We start from the raw sequence: 22,343 nt of genomic DNA on the forward strand, positions 1-22,343 counted from the left end.
CCCAAGTGATCTGACATTTTGGTTGAATACTTGGCATCTGGTTATTCAGCCGGTACCCCACAGTCAGTGAGGAATGATCTGACGTGCGCCTCAGTGGTTATTTCATAAGTTTTCCCAGTGTCAGTTTTCTTACTAGTATTTTACCCCCTCTGACAAAACAATGTTTAATTGACCTATTGGATTTTTTACGGACGTGATGCAGTTTAAAGAAAGAATTTTATCTGTTCTTGGTCAAACATTCACATAAGCTCTGATAAAGTCTGATTTGCGTGAACAGCTATATAGTGTCACACAATTTCGTCTGTTATTTACACCTGGTGATTTGGTACCCACTCTATATGCTGCTCTGATGTCTCTTGCTTTAATTTCGTATATCATCTTTTCATATAATTCCCGGATCACAATGGTAGCACAGTCCTCTTCGTCAGTTTTTTTGGGGGAAATTGCGTGAGGTGATAACGACAGAATCAAAGAGGTTTTGTTGGTCAGATTCGTCTTGAGAAACTTTGTTGCTGCAAGGTGTTGAAATACCACTTTCCTCGGCCTCGGACTATCCATGAGTGGATTTGTTTAAATTCCTTGTTAACAGTATTATTTAAAGTGTGTGGGTTTGAGTCTGAATAGATGAAGGTAGTATCGTCAGCAAATATTGTAGGTTTAAGAAAGTTAGACATTTGGCAAATCATGAATTTAAATAAGAAAAAGGAGAGGTCCTAAGATGCTGCCTTACTAGTGCAATACTAGTAAGGCTAGCAACGCCATTCCGTTTGATCTCTCATAGCATTGTATATATTATATATATGGATTCTTATGGTGAAGGGAAATAATAACGATATTTTAAGTGTCTTTCTTTTAATATTACCTTTAAACATTACACTATTTCCACCAAGATTAGGGTCCTCTGAACTTGAGTGGGATCATAGTTTATAAAGAACCCGGTTACGAAGGGTTCGTAACAAGACGTCATCTTCCGCGCCTGCTCCATCAAAGAGAACGGGAACTGTGAGGCGAGGACTATGCAACCTACAGGCAGCACTCTGTATTGTGATGCGAGCACTGTGAAACAGTTGGCTGTGGAGAAGAAGATCTTATACAGTATTTACCTGGTTCCGATACCACTAGCAGCAGCAGGAAACCACCAACTGTAGACGATGGAGATGTGCAGCCAGATAGGTATGTCCAATCCATTGGAGCATGTTTTGAATTACAGGGTGGGAGGACAAACCACCCTTAAATCCTCCTTGACTATTGGAGCCATCTCTATAGATTTCCTAATACAAACATTAGCTGCATTCTCAGATAACGTAAGGAATCTTATAATCAACAACTTCTACCAAAATCGCATCATTCTGGGAGGTGACTTCCATATTGACCTGTGTCAACAAAATAGCCCTCAAGTCGACTATTTACTAAACAGCATGAACTCCTGCATGCTAGTCCCCACAATCACCAGGCCCACCCGATTCACTTAAACATCCGTTACTACCTTGGATCATTTATGGACTAACATAACAGCTCCTATTACATCTGGTATACTCGCTGACAGAACAACTGACTACTATCCTACCTTCCTGATAGCGAACATGGACATAACACCACCAGTTAACAAGAAACTTACCTTTAGGTTACACAATGAAGCAGCAATAGGCAATCTCACAAATATAAACAATCTCACAGTATAAACTGGGACTCTGAATTTAATAATACACAGGATATAAATTCATTAACCTCTTCCTTTTCAAAATTCCAAGCCTTTACAAAACTCATTGTCCCCATCTCACCAAGCAAGTAACTGGCAAAAGGTTAAATAATCCTAGTTCACAAAGAGCAATCGGTAAAAGCAATTGACAAAAAACATGAATATGGAAAACAACTTAGGATTGGCCTAGTTGCAAAGGAATTAGTTAAGAGGTACTCGTCAGTGCTTACCAGTATAATAAAAAAAAAACTTTCCTATTATGAACCCCCCTCCCTGTTCAGCCCGTTGACGCCGTGAGGGGGGCTTAGTGGGCAGCTGCCGGAGTGTGATGCTCCTTGGGACAGTCCTCTGTCCTTTTGTGGCCTTGTGCTCCTGCTGCTGTCCTCTCTAATTGTGCTGAACGACTTTTCCTTTTCCTTCTGTTTCGTTTTTCTCCCCCCCCCCCCCCCTCTTCTCCTATCTGCTTGTCGTTTCCTGCCGACCTTTTGCTTGTTTTGGTTATTCCTTTGGACTTCTTCTATATTGACGCTAGAGTGCTTGAGGAGGCATACTCTTGCACCCGTAGAACTGTAGTGCCCAACGTCTCAAGCGAGAGGAACCTTTTATTGTCAATCCCCCTTTCGTTGCTGAACCCGATCTTTACGGACTGACGGTTCTTAACCCTTGTATGGCGCCTGGCTATTTAGCATGTGTCACTCAACGGTTACAGGCGCATACCAAAAAAAATAAAAAATATATATATTTTCTTCTAAACCTGTTAATTTGTGTTCACTGATCATGGGAAAAATAATAAAAAAATCGTAAGTGGCATATATTGCCCGCTATATGGCGGGGAAGTCTGGCAAAAAACAGGCGCTGACTCAGCATTCATCCCAGACGGTCTGTTGCTCGCCAGCTGTCAGGCAGGAGTTGCCACAGAGATAATTACTTAATTATTAAATGTCTGATTGATTTTTTCGTATTTTTTTTTGCTGTAATATTATTCAATAGTGTGTAGTGTGATATATTTATATAATAAGATGAGTGAATCATCGCTGTACTCAAAAATATGGTGTGCATATTGTTGATTCAAATATGTTCATCAAACAGTGAACAAATACTTTGTCGGTTATTACACTATATACACAGGTTATATATAAGTATCTGCATGTTTTGTTCACCATAATGAACCACTAAGTTGCTATTATGAGTCAAAAAGTAACGGAGTGACCGCCACACATCAGCCAGCCACTCGCTCCCTTCTTCAACACCTCACTCGCCACATTCTCCTCCCACTATACTGTTTTTGCTTTTATTCACTTTATACAGGCGTTATATATAAATATCTACATTCATTTTCACCATAACGAACCACTAAGTTGGTATGCTGAGTAGCAGTGGCAATCCGCCACTGGCTGCTACTCCCTCGATCCCTCCCTCACCTCACCTGACTTGCCACCATTCTCCTCCCACCATACTGTTTTTGCTTTTATATACAGACGTTATATATAAGTATTTACATGTTTTATTCAACATAACTGTACATCTAAGCTTGTATGGTGAGTAAAGGCACAAAGACGTAGCTACTCACACAGTCAGCTGGTGGCGGCCGCCCTCAAGGGCAGACGCACTAATATTTCTCCTCCAACAATTCTGTTTGTGGTGTTATTACGCTATATACTCATATTATATATATAAGTATCTACCTGTTTTATTCACCATACTTGTACAAGTAAACTGGTATGGTGCCCAAAGACCATAGTGGTCACCAGTAAACAACATGATAAGTCGTGCAGACGACGCCACCCGCCCTCACCAAAATGGCGGCTCCCAACCTACTCCTCTTGCTGTTTATACCCTCTATACACATGTTATATATACGTATCTACATTTGTGTTCCCCATAGCGAACCACTAAGCTGGTATGGTGAGTGCAGTCAATAAAAGGTGGCCACACACAGTCAGAAGACAACACCACTACCCTCCCTCCCACAGCATTACTCCTCCCTCCATGGAGCACAGCGCTAAATATCACAACAATCCTGCTATTATCAGAACCCTGGTCAGTTTTATCACAGTCAGGGGTCTTCTGTAATAATATCATCCCTACATAATAGCATGAACAAGTATATTATGGCATTTTTAGGCGATGCTGTGGTCACAAGCTGAACAGCAGTGCTGTGAGCTCAAGCTGTGTGCATCAGGCTTGGTAGCTCACTCCCCCCCTCCCCGCTCAGCTCGTTGATGCCGTGAGGGGGGGGCTTAGTGGGCGGCTGCCAGAGTGTGATGCTCCTTGGGACAGTCCTCTGTCCTTTTATAGCCTTGGGCTCCTGCTGCCGTCCTCTCCAATTGTGCTGAGCACCTTTTCCTTTTCCTTCTGTTTCGATTTTCTCCCCCTCTTCTTCTATCTGCTTGCTGTTTCCTGCAGACCTTTTGCTTGTTTTGGTTCTTTCTTTGGACTTCTTCTATTTTGACGCCCGGGTGCTTGAGGAGGCACACTCTTGCATCTGTAGAACTGTAGTACCCAATGTCGAGAGCGAGGGAAACCTTTTATTGTCAATCCCCCTTTCGTCACTGATCCCGATCTCGACGGACTGTCGGTTCTTAAGGTGGCGTTTGTGGGGCGTATACTCACGATGCACCTCTAGGAGGCCCCGGCATGATCGGCGATAGCTTCTTGTTGGGTGTCCTGCCTCTAATTGTGGCTCCTTGGTGGGTGTGGGGGCACATTCGTGAATGAGTGTTTCTTTTTTGTAACAATGATATCTACTGTTTCTGCTGTTTCTCCTTTACCTTCTCAGGCTCGTGGGGTGGGCGACCAAGCCCCCGAGTCGGTCCATGTTGGAAGACCGGGCTCTGTAGCCTCCACTGCATTGGGCCCCGACCTTGCTCCTCCTTTGGCCTCTCTGACTCCTCCCCTCGGCTCCCCTCCCTCCTCTGTGGTTGGGTCGAGCCCCAAGCCCCCAGTGGTGATTACTTCGTCCCCTGCCGCGGCTCCATCTCTAGTTGTAACTACTGCGCCTATTAACCCCTCTCTCTCTTGGGGTTCTCAACGCCGTCCTCGTCACGGCCGCCCTCGCTCGATTCCTTCCCATTCTGATACCTATCAAGCTTTGTTTGGTCAAGCTTCGTGGGCCAAATATTTTGATCTCCTCCCTCTTGATTCTGCGCCTCCTGACGATTTCTCCCTCCATCGACATCTCGTTGATTCCGTGGATGCCTCTGTTACCTTCAACCCCACTCGTCTCGGTACACGTGTCGTTGCTGCTCCTTCTCAGGATGCAGCTTCCCGCTTGGCTGCCTTATCCTGCCTTGGCGAGACCCCTGTTCGGGTCTCAAAGAACGCTCAGTTGAACGCCAGTGTTGGCACTATTCTCCTCCCGCCCCATGTTGCGACCGGTGTTCGGCATCTGCGAGACTGCCACGATGATATTCGACATATCCTTGCTGCCCAGGGCCATTCTATTCTCCAGGTGGACACGTTTACTCATTCCCCTCGTGGTAGTCGCCGTCAACCCCTTCGGGTTTTGAAGATTACCTTTGATGGTCGGACCCTTCCACCCTCTGTCATTCTTGCTGGTGCCAGGTACTCTGTCCGGGAGTACATTCCTTCTCCTAGGCTCTGTAACAAGTGCTGGAGGCTTGGGCATAGTGCCCTCTGCTGCTCTGTGTCTGTCTCTCTCTGTCCTTTGTGTGGTGGCGAAGGTCACTCTAAGTCAGAGTGCACTTCTCTCTAGGCTCGTTGCCTCAACTGTGGTGAGGCCCATCCTACCTTCTCCCGTGCGTGTGTCCATTACAAGCTTGAGGCAGCCGTCCTCAACTTGAAGCACCGGGAGCGTTTATCTTTTCATGAGGCGAGGCACCTGGTTCGCCGGCTCCTGCCTTATGCTAATATCTCTTATGCTCGCGTGTTGCACTCTTCCTCTCCTCATCCTTCCCACCTTCCTCAGACTCACAACCGTTTCCGGGCCTTGGACCCTGATATGCCCACTGCCCCCTCCTCTGTTCCTTTGAGTTCTGTCCCAAAGGATCCACCTCCTGGTCCTCTGTCTGGGGTTCCCCTCCTTTCTACCCGATCTGTCTTGTCTCCTGTGTCTTCTTCCTCGTCTCCCTCCGTTCCTCCTTCCCATTCTTCCCCTTCATCTCTTGACTCTCCCCACCGCCTGTCGGTGCGGGCTGATGTCCATTGCTCTCCAAACGGCCGTCGTGTGTGCTTTCGTTCAGCTTCTCCTGTTGAGACGTTAGAATCCGTTGCATAGTACATTGTTGCTGGGACACCTATCTCTTTACGTCAGAAGCGTAAGCCTTGCTCCTCTCCTTCCTCCTCCCCGGCGGGTAAGGAGGTTTTGCTTTCTTCCTCGGCCCCTACTTCTGCCTCTATCGCTCCTTCCCCCTCCCATTTCGGTGATTGCGCCCCCTGTTCCTGCTATGGAGGTTTCTTTGGCCCCCTCTTCCCTCTTGGTTGCTGCCCCTGCTGATGTGCGCTCCCCTCTTTCTACTCCCCCTCTTCCTACTACTGTCCTTGACTGCTCCTCTTCGTTGTCTCCTCCTCTTCGTTGTCTCCTCCTCTTCCTCCTTCTCCTCCGGACCCCACCCGCCCCCCTTTGGTCTGTTCTCCCGCTTCCTTCCCTCCATCTTTGCTCAGTTTACCTATGCCCCCTAACCCTGACTTTGCTGACTGTTACGGACCCGAGTCCAGCATCCTAGCACGGAGCAGTGACGATAACGCCATCTGCCAGTCTGCTCCCGAAACTCCCTCCAAATGGACAGCGCCATCTAGTAAGAACAGGATATACCGGCCACAGGTGCTGGATTCCTGTCTTGATCAGCTCATAACATAGCCGCTGCTTACCTCTGGTGAGGTGGCGCTTAGACAGCAACGCCATCTATGGAGTGGATAGGTGGACGTTTGTGTCTAAGCCTGTAAGTGAGGTGCCCTAGAGTGTAACCAGTACTAATGACGTGTCTGATTACAGAGTCGACCTCAGACTGCTGTATCAGACGATGGGACCGTCTACCCAAGGCAGCCAAAGTCTCTCCACGTGTTTGCTGCAGAAGCTGTGAGTCACCCTCGGACGAACACTGTTGAGTGTGTTAGCCTGCCTGTGAGTGGCAGTACCAGGAATCATCTTATCTGGGGGCTGGCTGGTGGAAGAGACTACCCACTGTGGTGCGGAGAGAGGAGAGTGATCTGAGGAATCACACGAGGCTCCTGCCTAGGGCTCACAACCCTAGTATCGGTCGTGGAGTGGCCTACACAGCGGAGCTGATCGGAACCTGCCAGCTACAGGCTGGATTTGTGATTGAAGGCCTCCACGACGGTGCACCCAGTGGGACTGTGATTTGGCTGGCCTGTGGCCGGGGTAGATTCGCTGAGAGAATCAGAGGATTCATCGTGGGCCACAAAGAAGAGAACCAGGGCAACTCATCGTGAGCACCGTGGAGCATCCTGTGTCTTCAGACGAAGACTAATTTGTATATAATAAGTGTAGTTATAGCAACCCCACGTGTGACTGTGATATATTTATGGTGGTGGTAGCAATATATATACAAAAGCAGTGCATTTGTATCCCTTCCCCTTTAATTCAACTTGCGTTATGGAACGCACCCCTTGAAAGCCACTACTAGCTTGGGGCCGGATACCCAAACTCTAATAACATCAGAGAAGAACCCGGTTGCGACCCAATAGGGCCGTAACATAATTGGCATCCCCAGCGGGATTCGACCCCTTGTCAAGTATGTTTGACAGGGGTGGTGAAGTAGCGCAATCCCCTGTAAATAATTCCCCATGTGTTTAACTATTAGGACGTTATACGTCGTATGCGGTGCTCGGAGTGATTCAGTGCAATATTGTAGATTGCGGTGCTCGCTGTGATTAAGTGCAATATTGCGTAGTGCGGTGCCCGGTGTAATTATGTGCAATATTGGCAAGTGCGGTGTTAGGTGCGATAAAGTGCAATATTGACGTAGTAAAGTGCTCGGTGCGTTAAGTGCTAAAGTGAAGCGGTGTGTTAAGTGCTAGTGCTCCATCTCAGTGACAATGGCGAAAAAAGCGACCATCGACGATCTGGACGATGTTCAGGCCTTTCTGAACAGGAAGGACTGTCTTGCCAGATTAAAATATCTGGGAAAACAGGAACTTGTACTAGTGAGTGCCTACCTGGAGATCAAGATACGTGCCAGTGATTCCCGTGTGGAGATCTTGTCCAAGGTTCACCGGCATTTGAAGGCCGAGGAGAAAGAGGAAAGCGAGGCACAAAATTACAAAAGAAAGTGAGAAAGTAGCTTCTGCTGAAAAGGAAGATAAAGGCAGTGACATTGACAGCGATGCAGGTGAGCTGAATATTAGCTTGCTAACTGTCAAAATGTGTGCCTTGGAAATAAATCGCGAGATAAAATGGAAGAAATTAGAAATGGAGAGAGAGACAAGATAAAGAAATGGAGATGAGGCGTTTAGAATTAGAAGAAAGGAAAGAAGAGCGAGAAAGAGAAAGAGAAGAATGAGCGAGAGACGAAAAAGAAAAAGAAAGACAACATGAGCTAGAAGTATTGCGATTAGGTGGTGGGAGGCAAACAATGGAAACGAGTAGTTTCGATCCGGTAAGGAACATCAAAATGGTCCCGAAGTTCAACGAGAAGGAAGTTTCGAAGTTCTTCACAGCCTTCGAGAAGGTCGCAGCCTCTTTGAAATGGCCAAAGGAGAATTGGGCCATCATGATACAGTCCGTCTTGACTGGGAAGGCCCAAACCGCTTACTCCACGTTGGCCCTTGATGACTCCGGCGACTACGACAAGGTGAAGAAGGTAGTGTTCATGGCGTACCAATTGGTACCTGAGGCTTACAGGCAGAAGTTTAGAAACCTGAAAAAGACCTCGGAGCACACGTTCACCGAATTCGCGACCATCAAGGAACGACTTTTCCAGGAATGGTGTGCCTCTCGGAATGTGGAGACCAAAGAAGACCTCGAGCAGCTCATACTGTTAGAGGACTTCAAAGACTGTCTGTCTGGAGATCTAAAGACGTACCTAGAAGAGCAGCAGGTGGAGACCTTGAGTGCGGCAACCACCATGGCTGAGGAATACATCCTGACACATAGGTCTTCCACTAGGTATGTCCCGAAGAATTACCCCTGTCTGTTTGGTAAGCCTCGTCAGGAAGAGGAGAGACCCGTCCCAGAAAGCGCTGTGAAGACGCCCCCAAGTAGCCCTCGAAGGACTAGTCCTAACAGTCCGAAACATCGTAGTCCGAGGAGGAATATGGTGTGTTGGACTTGTGGGCAGAAAGGGCATGTAGCTGCTATGTGCCGAGGCAGAAGAGGTAGCGGCCCACGTAGGGAGGTGATGTTGATGAGCTGTGTGACACCACCAGTAGGAAGCCAGTCTATGACTAGTCAGGAAGAACCAGGATTGTTTGTCCCTCACACTTCAAGCGGGTATGCATCGAGTGATCATACTGGTAGATCAGTTGTAGTGCTCATAGTGGAGCAGCCCAGTCCCTGATCGTGAGAAACTCGTTACCCGAGGGAGTAAGTGTAGATGGGAGACAAAAGGTTGTCCTAGTTGGGTTTCCTATGACGCGGTACGTTGCCCCCTTAGTGCCGATACATCTCGACTCGCCTTACTGCAGCGGCACATGTGCGTTGGCAGTAGTTGATACCTTGCCTATAGCTGGGATTGACGTGATACTAGCCAACGACTTGGTGACAGACTGGAGCAACAATCATCCCAAGATTGTGGACGAGTCAGCCGGAACAGCAAGGTCCGAGGAAACAGTAGGCATTGGTAATATCCAAGTACAGACAGACATGGAATTAGATAACGTGTTTAATCCTTCCTCTCGCCTACAGATTGACAGAATTCTAGCAGAGTCTCCTGATTCTTCTCCCAACAAGGAACATGAGGTTAAGGAGGCAGAAGCGACTGAGCGAGAAGAGAGGCCTCGTGTACAAGCACCCACGGATACCCAAGAGTCTGGAGTGAAGGCGGACGAGTACTTGCGGTATGGCAAAGTACAATGTATACTGAACCGGCCAGAGATTCCCCAGACGTCGGAGGTATGTGAGGTATGTGCGAAGGTTATAGTGCCCTCTTCGGTCCAAACCAGGCTAATGGATATAGCCGGCTATGGACATTACAGCCTCAGGAAGCTTATCCCTCGGTTGGCCATATGTTTCTTAGCAGTATTTTGTCTTCTTCCTGTGTGTGTTCTCAGTAAGGACCAGTGGACGACCCGACAGATGATGGCTCCCTTGAACATCGTGAAGAGATCCCAGGGATTAGAGACTTGCACTGTGAGTGTTGCAGTCAAAGAAGGGACCTGGAAGGTGATGGTAGATACAAAAGGTATGAGATGTGATATTATGAGTGACTGTTTCCGACAGGTTGACACCCCCTGCGTGATTGCTGAGCCTGGATTCAGCGTTATATGGAACGTTGGTCGACCTGACGGTGGCAGAGCATACACCATCTGTGGTGTACAGGCAGCTCTGTTGGAACTAGGTGTGGGCCTAGTAGGCGCGTATGCAGTAAGTATTGACTTACCCACTGTCACTGTCACTCTACATAATCAAACCCCTGTATTCCAGGTTCCCATCTCCCTGAAGGACTACCGGATCGGTACCAGAAATGCCGTCTGTGACCAGCCATCAACGGTGCCACGACACAGGGAAGTGTCAATTCACCCCAGATCGCGTCTATACCGATCCTTACTCGAGGCACGTGAGATTATGCCCCTGCTTGACACCTCCGTGGAGGTGTGGGAAGTCACATCAGGCAGATCATTGCCTTCCATCTTCAAGTTTCCTTTGTGCCAGGGTTTCTCACTAGGACAGTTTTGCAGACAAGACATCCTCGTCACTCCAGTCCATCGTTTACGTGAGTCTGTTAGGAGTGGTGCCCACACACTAATTTGGTTTGTTTCCTCTTTTATAGAAACCCAAACCAAATTCCTTTTGGTGGGGAGGTGTTACGGACCCGAGCCCAGCGTCCTAGCACAGAGCAGTGACGATAACGCCATCTGCCAGTCTGCTCCCGAAACTCCCTCCAAATGGACAGCGCCATCTAGTGAGGACAGGATATACCGGCCACAGGTGCTGGATTCCCGTCTTGATCAGCTCATAACATAGCCGCTGCTTACCTCTGGTGAGGTGGCGCTTAGACAGCAACGCCATCTATGTAGTGGATAGGTGGACGTTTGTGTCTAAGCCTGTAAGTGAGGTGCCCTAGAGTGTAACCAGTACTAATGACGTGTCTGATTACAGAGTCGACCTGGGACTGCTGTATCGGACGATGGGGCAGTCTACCCAAGGCAGCCAAAGTCTCTCCACGTGTTTGCTGCAGAAGCTGTGAGTCACCCCCGGACGAACACTGTTGAGTGTGTTAGCCTGCCTGTGACGTGGCAGTACCAGGAATCGTCTTATCTGGGGGCTGGCTGGTGGAAGAGACTACCCACTGTGGTGCGGAGAGAGGAGAGTGATCTGCGGAATCACACGAGGCTCCTGCCTAGGGCTCGCAACCCTAGTATCGGTCGTGGAGTGGCCTACACAGCGGAGCTGATCGGAACCTGCCAGCTACAGGCTGGATTTGTGGTTGAAGGCCTCCACAACGGTGCACCCAGTGGGACTGTGATTTGGCTGGCCTGTGGCCGGGGTAGATTCGCCGAGAGAATCAGAGGATTAATCGTGGGCCACAAAGAAGAAAACCAGGTCTACTCATCGTGAGCACCGTGGAGCATCCTGTGTCTTCAGAGGAAGACTACTTTGTATATAATAAGTGTAGTTATAGCAACCCCACATGTGACTGTGATATATTTATGGTGGTGGTAGCAATATATATACAAAAGCAGTGCATTTGTATCCCTTCCCCTTTAATTTAACTTGCGTTACGGAACGCACCCCCTTGAAAGCCACTACTAGCTTGGGGCCGGATACCCAAACTCTAATAACATCAGAGAAGAACCCGGTTGCGACCCAATAGGGCCGTAACACTGACCCTGATATAATTTAACATGCTTAGTTGCTCTTTCGCCTTTGTTTCTTCCTTGTTCTCTGTTTTTATCCTTTCTCTTCTCGTCGATGTCTAATCTTCAATGGAACGTTTGAGGTTATTACGCCAATTTCCTCGAACTCCAACTTCTGATTTCGCGTTTTTCGCCCCTTTGTGTCTGTCTCCAGGAACAGATGCTTGGTGCTCGTCCTGGTTGTTTTCGTGGCTATTCCTTTCTCTCCCCCTCCCCAGCTGTTGCTGGGGCTCCTAATTCTTCTGCTCTTTTGATTCGCACTGATGTTCCCTTTGTCCCCTTACTTTTTTCCTTTGCCTCTCCATTGTTCTACTGCTCGTATCTTTGTGGGGAAATGGTACCCCCGTTTGTTTCATTTATCTTCCCCCAAGTATCCCGCTTTCTCTTCCCAATTTGAAACACCTACTGGACTCCTTGCCGCAGCCTGTGCTCCTGCTGGGTGATTTCAATTGTCGTCATTCTCTTTGGGGTGATGTTCTGACGAATACCCGAAATCGCCTTCTTGAGCCGTTTATCCTTTCTTCTTCCCTGTCTCTTCTGAATTCTGGTGAGCCCACTCATTTGGGCTCTCGGACTCGCACCCTTTCCTGTCTTGATCTTTCTCTTTGCTCTTCTTCTCTTTACTTAGATTTCACGTGGCAGGATCTTGATGACCTCCATGGCAGTGACCATTTCCCCATTCTTGTTTCCTTTTTCTCTTTTCATCCTTCCCTCTCCTTCCCTAGGTGGCAGTTTGCTAAAGTGGACTGGAACCTCTTTACCCTCAGTGCTGCTCTCTCTGACCTCTCCCTTCTGCCTCTCCCTCGTGCTCTCCTCCTTTTTCATGACACTCTCTTCGACGCTGCCCTTTGCTCTATTCCTCGCTCTTCCTCTCGGGGTCCGCGGAAGTGCGTTCCCTGGTGGAATGCAGACTGTGCTCGGGCTGTCCGCTGTAAGAGTGCAGCCTGGAAGAGGCACCGCCGTCGGCAGACGGCCGATTCTTTTCTTTTCTTTCGGGAAGCGAGTGCGGTGGCCCGTAGGGCCATCCATACGGCTAAACGTGATTGTTGGGCATCTTATGTCTTCACAATTACGTCCGAAACTCCCCTGCCACAGATCTGGAAGCGTATCCACAAGATAGCAGGTAAGTTTGCTCCCGATGTTTCACCGGTCCTTCACCTCCGTGGTACCCGTTGCAGGTCGCTACCGAACTGGGTTCCCACTTTTCTTCTGTTAGCTCTGGTCTTCATCTTCCCCAATTTTTCCTTCTTCGTAAACCTCTCCTTGAGTCTCGTCCTTTAGATTTCTGCACTCATCTTCGACTTTCCTATAACGATCCCTTCTCTCTCTCTCTGAACTTCGTTCTGCCCTGGCCCTCTGCGGTTCTACTGCGGCGGGCTCCGATGGTATTCATTTTGAGATGCTTCGCCATCTCCCTCCGTGCACGTCTCAGTATTTACTGCGTCTGTATAATCGGATCTGGGAGTCGTCGTCAGTCCCTGAGGACTGGCTCGATGCCGTTATCCTCCCTGTTCGCAAACCAGAATCTCTGGGAACTTCCCCTAAGGACTTTCGCCCTATTGCCCTCACAAGTTGTCTGCAAACTCTTTGAACGTATGGTTAACGTTCGTCTGATGTGGTTCCTGGAACACCATCACCTCCTCTCCCCTTCTCAATTTGGTTTCCGCAAGTGCCGCAGCACGACAGATGTCCTGGTGAACTTGGAGGTCTCTATTTGTACTGCTTTTGCTGCGAAGACCTCCGTTGTTGCCGTCCTTTTTGACCTGGAAAAGGCTTACGACACCACTTAGCGATATCATATTCTATCCCAGCTACATTCTTTTGGCCTTCGTGGTCATCTCCCTCTTTCTCCGCAGCTTCCTCTCTCGTCGTTCCTTTCGGGTGCGCCTTGTACCGCTCTCTCTGCCTCCTTTCAGCAGTACGAAGGTGTGCCCCAGGGTAGTATTCTGAGCACTACTCTTTTTCTGGTTGCCCTCGATGGTCTTCTTTCCTCTCTTCCTTCAGGTGTATTCTCTGCTCTCTATGTCGATGATCTTACCCTTTGCTGTCAGGGTGATGATTCGCCTCTCCTTCAGTGCCGGCTTCAACTTGCGATTGATGCCGTGTCGTCTTGGGTCACCGATCATGGCTTCAAGTTCTCTACTTCTAAGACTTGTGTCATGTCTTTTACTCGGAAACAGGTCGTTATTCGTCCCTCTTTGTCACTTTATGGTCATCCCCTTGAGTACAAAGATTCCGCAAAGCTTTTGGGGTTATTCTTTGACACTCGTTTGTCCTGGTCTTCCCATATCTCTTACCTCCGTGTTGAGTGCTCTAAGGCCCTTACCCTCCTTCGGGTATTGTCCCATACTTCTTGGGGAGTGGATAGGCGCACTCTCTTTGCTTTACATTCCTCTCTCGTCCTGTCTAAGCTCGATTATGGTTGCCCTGCTTACTCATCTGCTTCTCCTTCTACTCTTCGCCGTCTTGATGCTTTGCACCATACTGGGTTGCGCCTTAGTTCTGGTGCCTTTCATTCAACTCCCGTCCTCAGCTTGTATGTTGAGTCTGCGGACGGTGTTGGCTACTCTGTTGTTTTTCCTGATCACACTTGTGTCGCTTACCTCTGGAGACTAGCATCTTCACAGCGGAGCTTTGTTATTCTCTATGCTCTTCGTCTCCTGCTTTCTCGTTGTCAGTCTTCCTTTGTAGTTGTTGCTGACTCTCGTAGTGCCCCTCATGGCTCTCAGGTCCTTTAATCCGGTTCATCCAGTAGTTGTCGAGATCCAGCATTGGGTGTTTCTTGTTCACAGTAAATTTAAGTCGGTTGAGCTTTGTTGAGTTCCCAGCCATATTGGTGTGTCTTTTAATGAGCGTGCGGATGCTGCCGCCAAGGAAGCTGTCCGCTCTTGTCCCATCTCTCGTGAAGGTATTCTATATTCCGACTTTTACCCGGTTATCCATTCCTCCATCCTTACCCGTTGGCAGGCTTGTTGGTTGTCTGTTACTGGTAACAAAGTACGTACTCGTAAATGTTGTGTTTCCTCGTGGCCGTCCTCCTACTACCGTAACCGGTGATGGGAAACGGCTCTGGCGAGGTTGCGTATTGGCCATACTCGCTTAACCCATGGTCATTTGATGGAGCGCCGCCCTGCTCCTTATTGTCCTAATTGCATTGTCCCTCTTACGGTCGTGCATGTCCTTGTTGAATGTCCTGACTTCCAGGACGAGCGTGTGTCTTGCTTTCCGACCGCCCCTCGCGGTCACCTGTCCCTCAATAGAATTCTTGGTGACTCGGATACTGTTGATATCGTTCGCCTTATGCGTTTTTGTTCTCGTATTGGCATCCTTGGTGATATTTAGCGCCCTCTGATTATTCTGCACATTTGATGGTGCTACATAGCCTTCCCGGTTTGGTGCCTTCTTTTGATAATTACTTACTTAAACTCCTCCATTATGGAATCCGAGGCCTTGCCCTGAACTATATCCGATCCTATCTTAGTGACAGACACCAATATGTAGCCATCAATTATATAACCTCTCCCACTCTACCATTAACCGTAGGGGTGCCACAGGGCAGCATCCTAGCACCTCTCCTATTTCTTATATACATCAATGATCTGCCTAATGTCTCTAACGTGCTTAAGCCTATATTGTTTGCTGATGATACTACCCTCATCTACTCAGACCTCAACCCGCACACATTAAATAATGTCGCAAATAATGAATTAAAAAAGTCCACTTATGGATGTCAATCAACAAACTCACACTAAACATACAAAAAGAACTACTACATCCTATTTGGATGCAAATCAACAAATGCAATTCAGCTTCAGATAGACAATGTTAACATCGGCAATAAAAATGATGGAAAGATCCTAGGCCAATACTTAGACAAGAGACTCAACTTCAGCACCCACATACAACACATAACTAAGAAAGTCGCTAAAACAGTTAGTATTATTCCTAAAATCTGATATTATGTACCTAACTCTGCTCTCCTCTCACTACATTATGCCCTTATCTATCCCTATCTTACTTATGGTATCTGTGCATGGGGTTCAACCACTGCAAACTACCTCAAGCCCATCATCAACCCAGCAAAAATCTGCTATCAGAATAATAACAAACTCTGCTTTCAGACAACACATAGCTCTCCTATTTAAATCCCTGAACATGCTAAACATAAATTCACTTCACACATTCTCCTGTGCCAGTTACATTTATAAAACCCTTTTCTTAGGTGCAAACCCTATTCTGAAACTCTTCCTAGGACAGTTGTAATCATACATAAATATATCTTTAATATCCCTAGAGTCAAACTTAATATGTGTAAATACTCTATGCAAATAAAGGGATTTAGGCTATGGAACTTGTCATGTTCATAGCAAACGGCACCATCCGTTTGTATGCACTGTGTTTCATACGCCAGCGGTAGGTAAACAACAGAGAGCGTACAGGATGCCCACCCAGCTTGGACGCTGCTAGTCATGTGTCATTATAAGTATTAAAGTCAGTAACAAAGCAATGGCTTTATATCACCCATACAACCAAGACTTCCCCAGTAATACAGAACACCACACTAGCGACGAGGATGAACAGTGAACGCAGGTATTCGTCCAGTTCTAAACACAAGGAAGAAGCATGCTGTCTTGCCCCGGAGGAGGAGAAACCGTGCTGTCTGTGAGCCCCAGACCAATGCTGTGTACCTACCTAGGCTGTGTGCTGAGCATAGCTGTGTGCCAACCAATGCTGTATGCTACCAATGCTGTGTACTCACCTAACCTAAAATGTGTGCTGACCAATGCTGTGTGCTGACCAATGCTGTGTACTAACTGAAGCTGTGTGCTGAATGAAGCTGTGTGCTGAATTAAGCTGTGTGCTGCAAAAGCTTTGTGCTGACCAGCTGTGTGCTGAGGAATCTGCGATATCTGCCGAAACTGTGTACAAAACGACGCCTTGACGCTGTGTACAAAACCGATGTTTTGCATACAAAACGACTCTCTGTGCTACAAAATTCTTCATGCTGATGATGCTGTGAATTGTCTGCTGTGTTGACAGTGCTGAATACTCATTAAACAAAATTGCTGACAACTGCTGTGCAGCTGTGAGTAGGAACAACACCAGATGTACTCATCTGATGTCAGTTGTGTGTGTGTGCGTGGTTTGGGGAAAAAAAAGTTAGTAAACAGTTGAATGACAGTTGAGATGCGGGCCGAAAGAGCAAAGCTCAATCGCCGCAAGCACAACTAGGTGAATACTAGGCTAGGTAAGAGGTCAGTTGCTGCTGTATTGTGCACTGTTGTGAACTTTTGCATTAAAATGCTTGTGTGCTTTGCAAAATTAAAGTAATTACAGTGAATTCTTAACTTACATACACAGTGATATAAGTGTTTAGTATTCTGAGGAACATTAAAGTGATAAGTTTACATTTTACAGTAAAAATGACAAATATACCTCAGTTTCCTACATTTGATCCTGACGGTGACCAGACAAATCTGTCACAGAGGTGGACCAGATGGCTTAAAAGGTTTGAAAATTTGTTAATAGTTTCAGATATCAAAAGTGCTGAAAGAAAGCGTGCCTTTCTACTTCATTATGCAGGTGATAGAGTTTGTGACATCTTTGACACACTGAAAGACACTGGTGGTGCCAAAGATTATGACATTGCCAAAGCCAAATTAACTGATCATTTCAAACCTAGACAAAACACTGCTATGGAAATTATGAATTTCATGAGAGCCAAACAACTCTCTAATGAAACTGTAGATCAATACCACACACGTCTGCAGGGTTTAGCAGCCCATTGTGAGTTAGCTGATGTTGACAAAGAAATCAAACAGCAAATAATTGAAACATGCACATCTACACGTCTTCGTCGAAGAGCTCTGGAACTTGTTGATGATGAAAGTTCTCTTACCAAGATACTGGATATTGCTCGTCGAATGGAAGATGCTGCACGTGATGCTCGTGTCATGGAGTGCAGTGTCAACAACATTTCTGCCACTGTTACTAACAGTCATGAGGTATGTAAGGTTCAGGGAGGACACCGTGATCATAGAAGATATCATGGCAAACAGCAATTTGAACCGAAAACCACATCACACCTGGAGTCATGGAACAAGACTCAAGCAGTCACAACGACTCACATCAGAAGGTGTCAACAATAAATGTTACAATTGTGGAGGAGACTACCCACACCAAGGTAATGTTTGTCCTGCTCAAGGTAAGAAGTTCTATGAGTGTGGAAAACTAGGTCATTTTGGTGTTGTGTGTCGTTCTGCACTAAAGAAATCATAATCAGTGAATAAAAGTACTGTACGAGGATCAGGTCAGAGGGGTCGAGGTGGTAAACACAATATTGCACCTCATATCCAGTATGTTAATAATGTACAAGACAACATGTCATTACAACCAATCTCAGATGACAGTGAATGTGATTATACTCATGGAGTACAAGCAATCACTGAATGGAATGGTCTTCCAAACAACCCAGAGACTATATATACATTGCTGGTATTTGTTTCAAAGTTCTCATTGACACTGGATCAAACATTGACACCATTGCTGAGTGCCACTTTGAGAATTTTAAAAAACAGTTCCCAAAGCTTGAGAACTATAATGACAAAGCCACTGCCAATGCTTCAAAGGTAGCCTTGCCAGCGAATGGAACTTTCACTGCAGAGATTAAGTCAAAGAATGCAATGCTCATCACTACATTCCATGTTAGGAATGCAAAGGAGTCTCTACTCAGTAACAAAACTTCAACCAAGTTGGGACTACTTCAGCTTTCTAATGATGTACCAGAGGAATCTGCAAACAATGTTGATGCTATTGTTGCTGAATTTTCTGATCGATTTAAATCCATAGGTTGCTATACTGATAGCAAAGTACATCTGCACATCAACCCAGATGTAATTCCAGTTGCCCAACCACATCGCTGACAGCCATTCCATACTCGCAAGAAAGCCGATGCCGAACTGGATAGGCTGATGGAATAAGATATCATTGAACCAGTAACAGGCGCAACACCATGGGTAAGCCCAATTGTCATTCCGCCAAAGCCGAAGAATCCAGATGAGATACGCATCTGTGTGGACATGCGTGTTCCCAACAAGGCAATAATGCGTGAACGCCATCCTACACCCACTGTAGATGATATGATCTACCGCTTGAATGGTGCAACTGTATTCAGCAAGTTAGATTTAAACAAGGGCTATCATCAGCTTGAACTTGATGATGAGAGTCGCTTCATCACAACGTTTACGACACATCGAGGTCTGTATAGGTACAAGCGCCTGAGTTTTGGTATTAACAGTGCTGCCGAGGTATTCCAGCACACCATCAGCCAGGTATTGCAAGATATACCTAATGCTGACAAAATGTCGATGACATCATTGTTAATGGCCGTACCCAAGCTAAACACGAAGAAGCTCTTCGTGCAACATTGCAACGATTACGAGTAAAGAATCTGATGCTAAGCTGAGCAAAGTGGGAGTTCAATTGACATAAAATTTAGTTCTTTGGACATGTACTTAGAGACAAAGGTCTGTCTCCAGATCCTAAGAAAGTTGCAGATATCAAGAATGCTGCACCTCCTTCAACATCCACTGAAGTACATAGCTTTCTGGGAATGGCAAACTACTGTTCTCGCTTGATTTCAGATTTTGCTACCATTACGAAGCCTCAACGTGAGCTCCTGAAGAAAAATGCATCATAGTAATGGAGTGATATCGAGCAAAATGCATTTGACGCTGTGAAAGATGCACTAGTAGAGAATGCAAGTACTGCGTACTTTTATCCATCAATGGACACTGAGTTAAAGGTGGATGCTAGTCCTGTTGGTTTAGGTGCTTTTTTAGCCCAACACAAACATGGTCGACCAGATTCCAGAGTAGTAATTGTCTACGCAAGCCGTTCTCTCACAGATGTTGAGCAACGATACGGTCAGACAGAGAAGGAAGCTCTTGCTCTTGTATGGGGCTGTAAACACTTCAATGTATATCTGCTTGGTGCACCCTTCACCACAATAGTCTCTGACCACAAGCCGTTGGAGACCATCTTCAATAATCCAAGGTCCAAACCACCAGCTCGCATTGAGAGATGGGCTCTTCGTCTGCAACCATACAACTTCACTGTGAAATGCAAGCCGGGTGCAGGAAAGCCCGCTGATTACACCAGTCAACATCCTGCTAACAATTTCACCATCACCAAGCATCAGGAAGTTGCCAAGGAATATGTACACTCTGTAACCTGTGATGCAATCTCTAAGGCTCTCACTCTTGATGAAATCCGTACTGCAACCTTAAAGGACCCAACTCTGCAAGCAACAGTGGATGCATTGACTAAGAAAAAGTTTCCATGCATCCCACCCTCAGGAGTTGACCAAGATGCATTCAAAGCACTTGAACGCATCCAGACAGAATTAAGTCTTACGCAACAACGCGACACCGTGCTGCGAGGTACTCGTATCGTCATTCCAGCAGTGTGCTCTGAAGCTTGCACATCAAGGACACCAAGGTCTTGTTAGGACCAAATAGCTGCTACAAGAAAGGGTGTGGCGTCCTGGCATTGATCGTCAAGCAAAGGACGTGCATGATGTCTGTGTCCCTTGCCAAGCTGCAGTGGATACTTCAGGACCAACACCTCTACAACCTTCACCACTACCTGCTGCACCATGGACGGAAGTATCGATGGACTTATGCGGACCGCTACCAACTGGAGAGTACTTGATGGTAGTCATTGATGATCACTGACGTTATCCAGAAGTAGAAATCATCACTTCCACATCTGCAAAGGCTGTCATCCCAAAACTCGACAAGATCTTTTCAAATTTTGACATTCCTGAAGTTGTCAAGACGGAAACTGGACCGCTATTCAATGGACAAGACTTCGTCAACTTTGCTGAGCATATTGGATTCAAACACCGCCGAGTGATGTCACTACATCCTCAAGCAAATGGGGAAGTCGAGAGATTCATGCAACCTCTCATGAAAGCTGTACGCTGTGCTCATGCCGAAGGACGATCCTGGAAACAAGCTATATATGCCTTTCTCAGGAACTACCGTGCAACACCGCATGGAACACTGGGCAAGTCACCTGGCGAACTCTTATTTGGACGTCCTGTGAGGATCACACTACCTGTCATGCCAGCCAAGGTAATAGATGAACGTCTCGCTCAGAAGGATGCACTAGCCAAGGGCAAAATGAAAATTGCTCATGATCAACGTGCAAAGGAACAATTCATAAAGGTTGGAGACACTGTTCTAGTTAAAAAGAACAAAGAGGGAAAGCTAGAAATGCCGTATGATACAAAACCATATAAAGTGATTAGTGTAACGGGAACTATGGTAACAGCAAGTAATAGAGATCATAGTATAACACGTAATATGGCTTATTTCAAAGTGATTCCAACTAGTGTACAAAATGATGAAGTGTAAAGTCGTCCAAACGATAAAGAAAAAATGAGTTATAACTCAATAAACAATTCATCAAGGGATATTCTTCTGTTTAAGGACTCTCGTCCTGAACGTCATGTTAAACTCCCTAAGTGATTTGATGATTAATTGTGTTCCTATGTAATGCAAAGTATTTACTTATTATGTTAAATTAAATTTAATATTGTTTGATTAATGCAGATATCTCCTTAAATATTTTGTAACTTTATTTTACTGGTTCTTTCATTTTTGTTTAACATTGCATATTTATTTTTAACATTGATATCCTGTGTGGTAAGGATTACATTTAAATTCTGTGTGTGCTTAATGTTAAATGTATTCAACGTCTTTTTATATGTTAAAAACTTACTTTGTGCCAATAACTTTGCTTTGTGCTACAAGCATGGTAGATCCTGTATTCATTTATTTTTTTAAAGAAAAGGAGGGATGTCATGTTCATAGCAAATGGCACCATCCGTTTGTATGTGCTGCGTTTCATACGCCAGCGGTAGGTAAACAACAAAGAACGTACAGGACGCCCCCCAAGCTTGGACGCTGCTAGTCATGTATCATTATAAGTATTAAAGTCAGTAACCAAGCAATGGCTTTATATCAACCCTACAACCAAGACTTCCCCAGCAACACACAACACCACAGAACTCACTCCCTAACGAATTGAAAAGCTGTCCAACTTTTACCTTATTCAAAAACAAAAACAAAAAGTACCTAATTTCATCTTCATAGTTTCCTACCTAGTGCTTTAACTCGCACTGTACGAGAAGAGTAATGGACATAATGTCAGATTTTAGGAAGAATACCAACTGTTTTAGCAACTTTCTTAGCTATGTGTTGTATGTAGGTGCTGAAGTTGAGTCTCTTGTCTAAGTATTGGCCTAGGAACTTTCTATCATTTTTATTGCTGTACCCAATCCCCCCAATATAAATGTACCTTAGCCATATAACTTTACCATTGCAATCTTTGATATCATCTGATTTCATGGTTGTTGTATTGAGTGCATATGCTACTGCATTTTTCCTTGAAATGATCATCAAATTGTGCTACAATGAACCAATTGATAACCCTGAAATTTTACCCTAATGTACCTAGTAATCATTGTCATTATAGTGTATTGTTATTATTGTGTATTAATCTAATCTTTGTTTATTGTGTCAAATTTTTTTACAATGTACTTGTTATTTTTTTTGTCAATTTTACTGGAAATTATCTACTT

The sequence above is a fragment of the Procambarus clarkii genome, chromosome 33 (assembly GCF_040958095.1).
Source record: "Procambarus clarkii isolate CNS0578487 chromosome 33, FALCON_Pclarkii_2.0, whole genome shotgun sequence".
NCBI classification, from domain to species: Eukaryota; Metazoa; Arthropoda; class Malacostraca; order Decapoda; family Cambaridae; genus Procambarus; species Procambarus clarkii.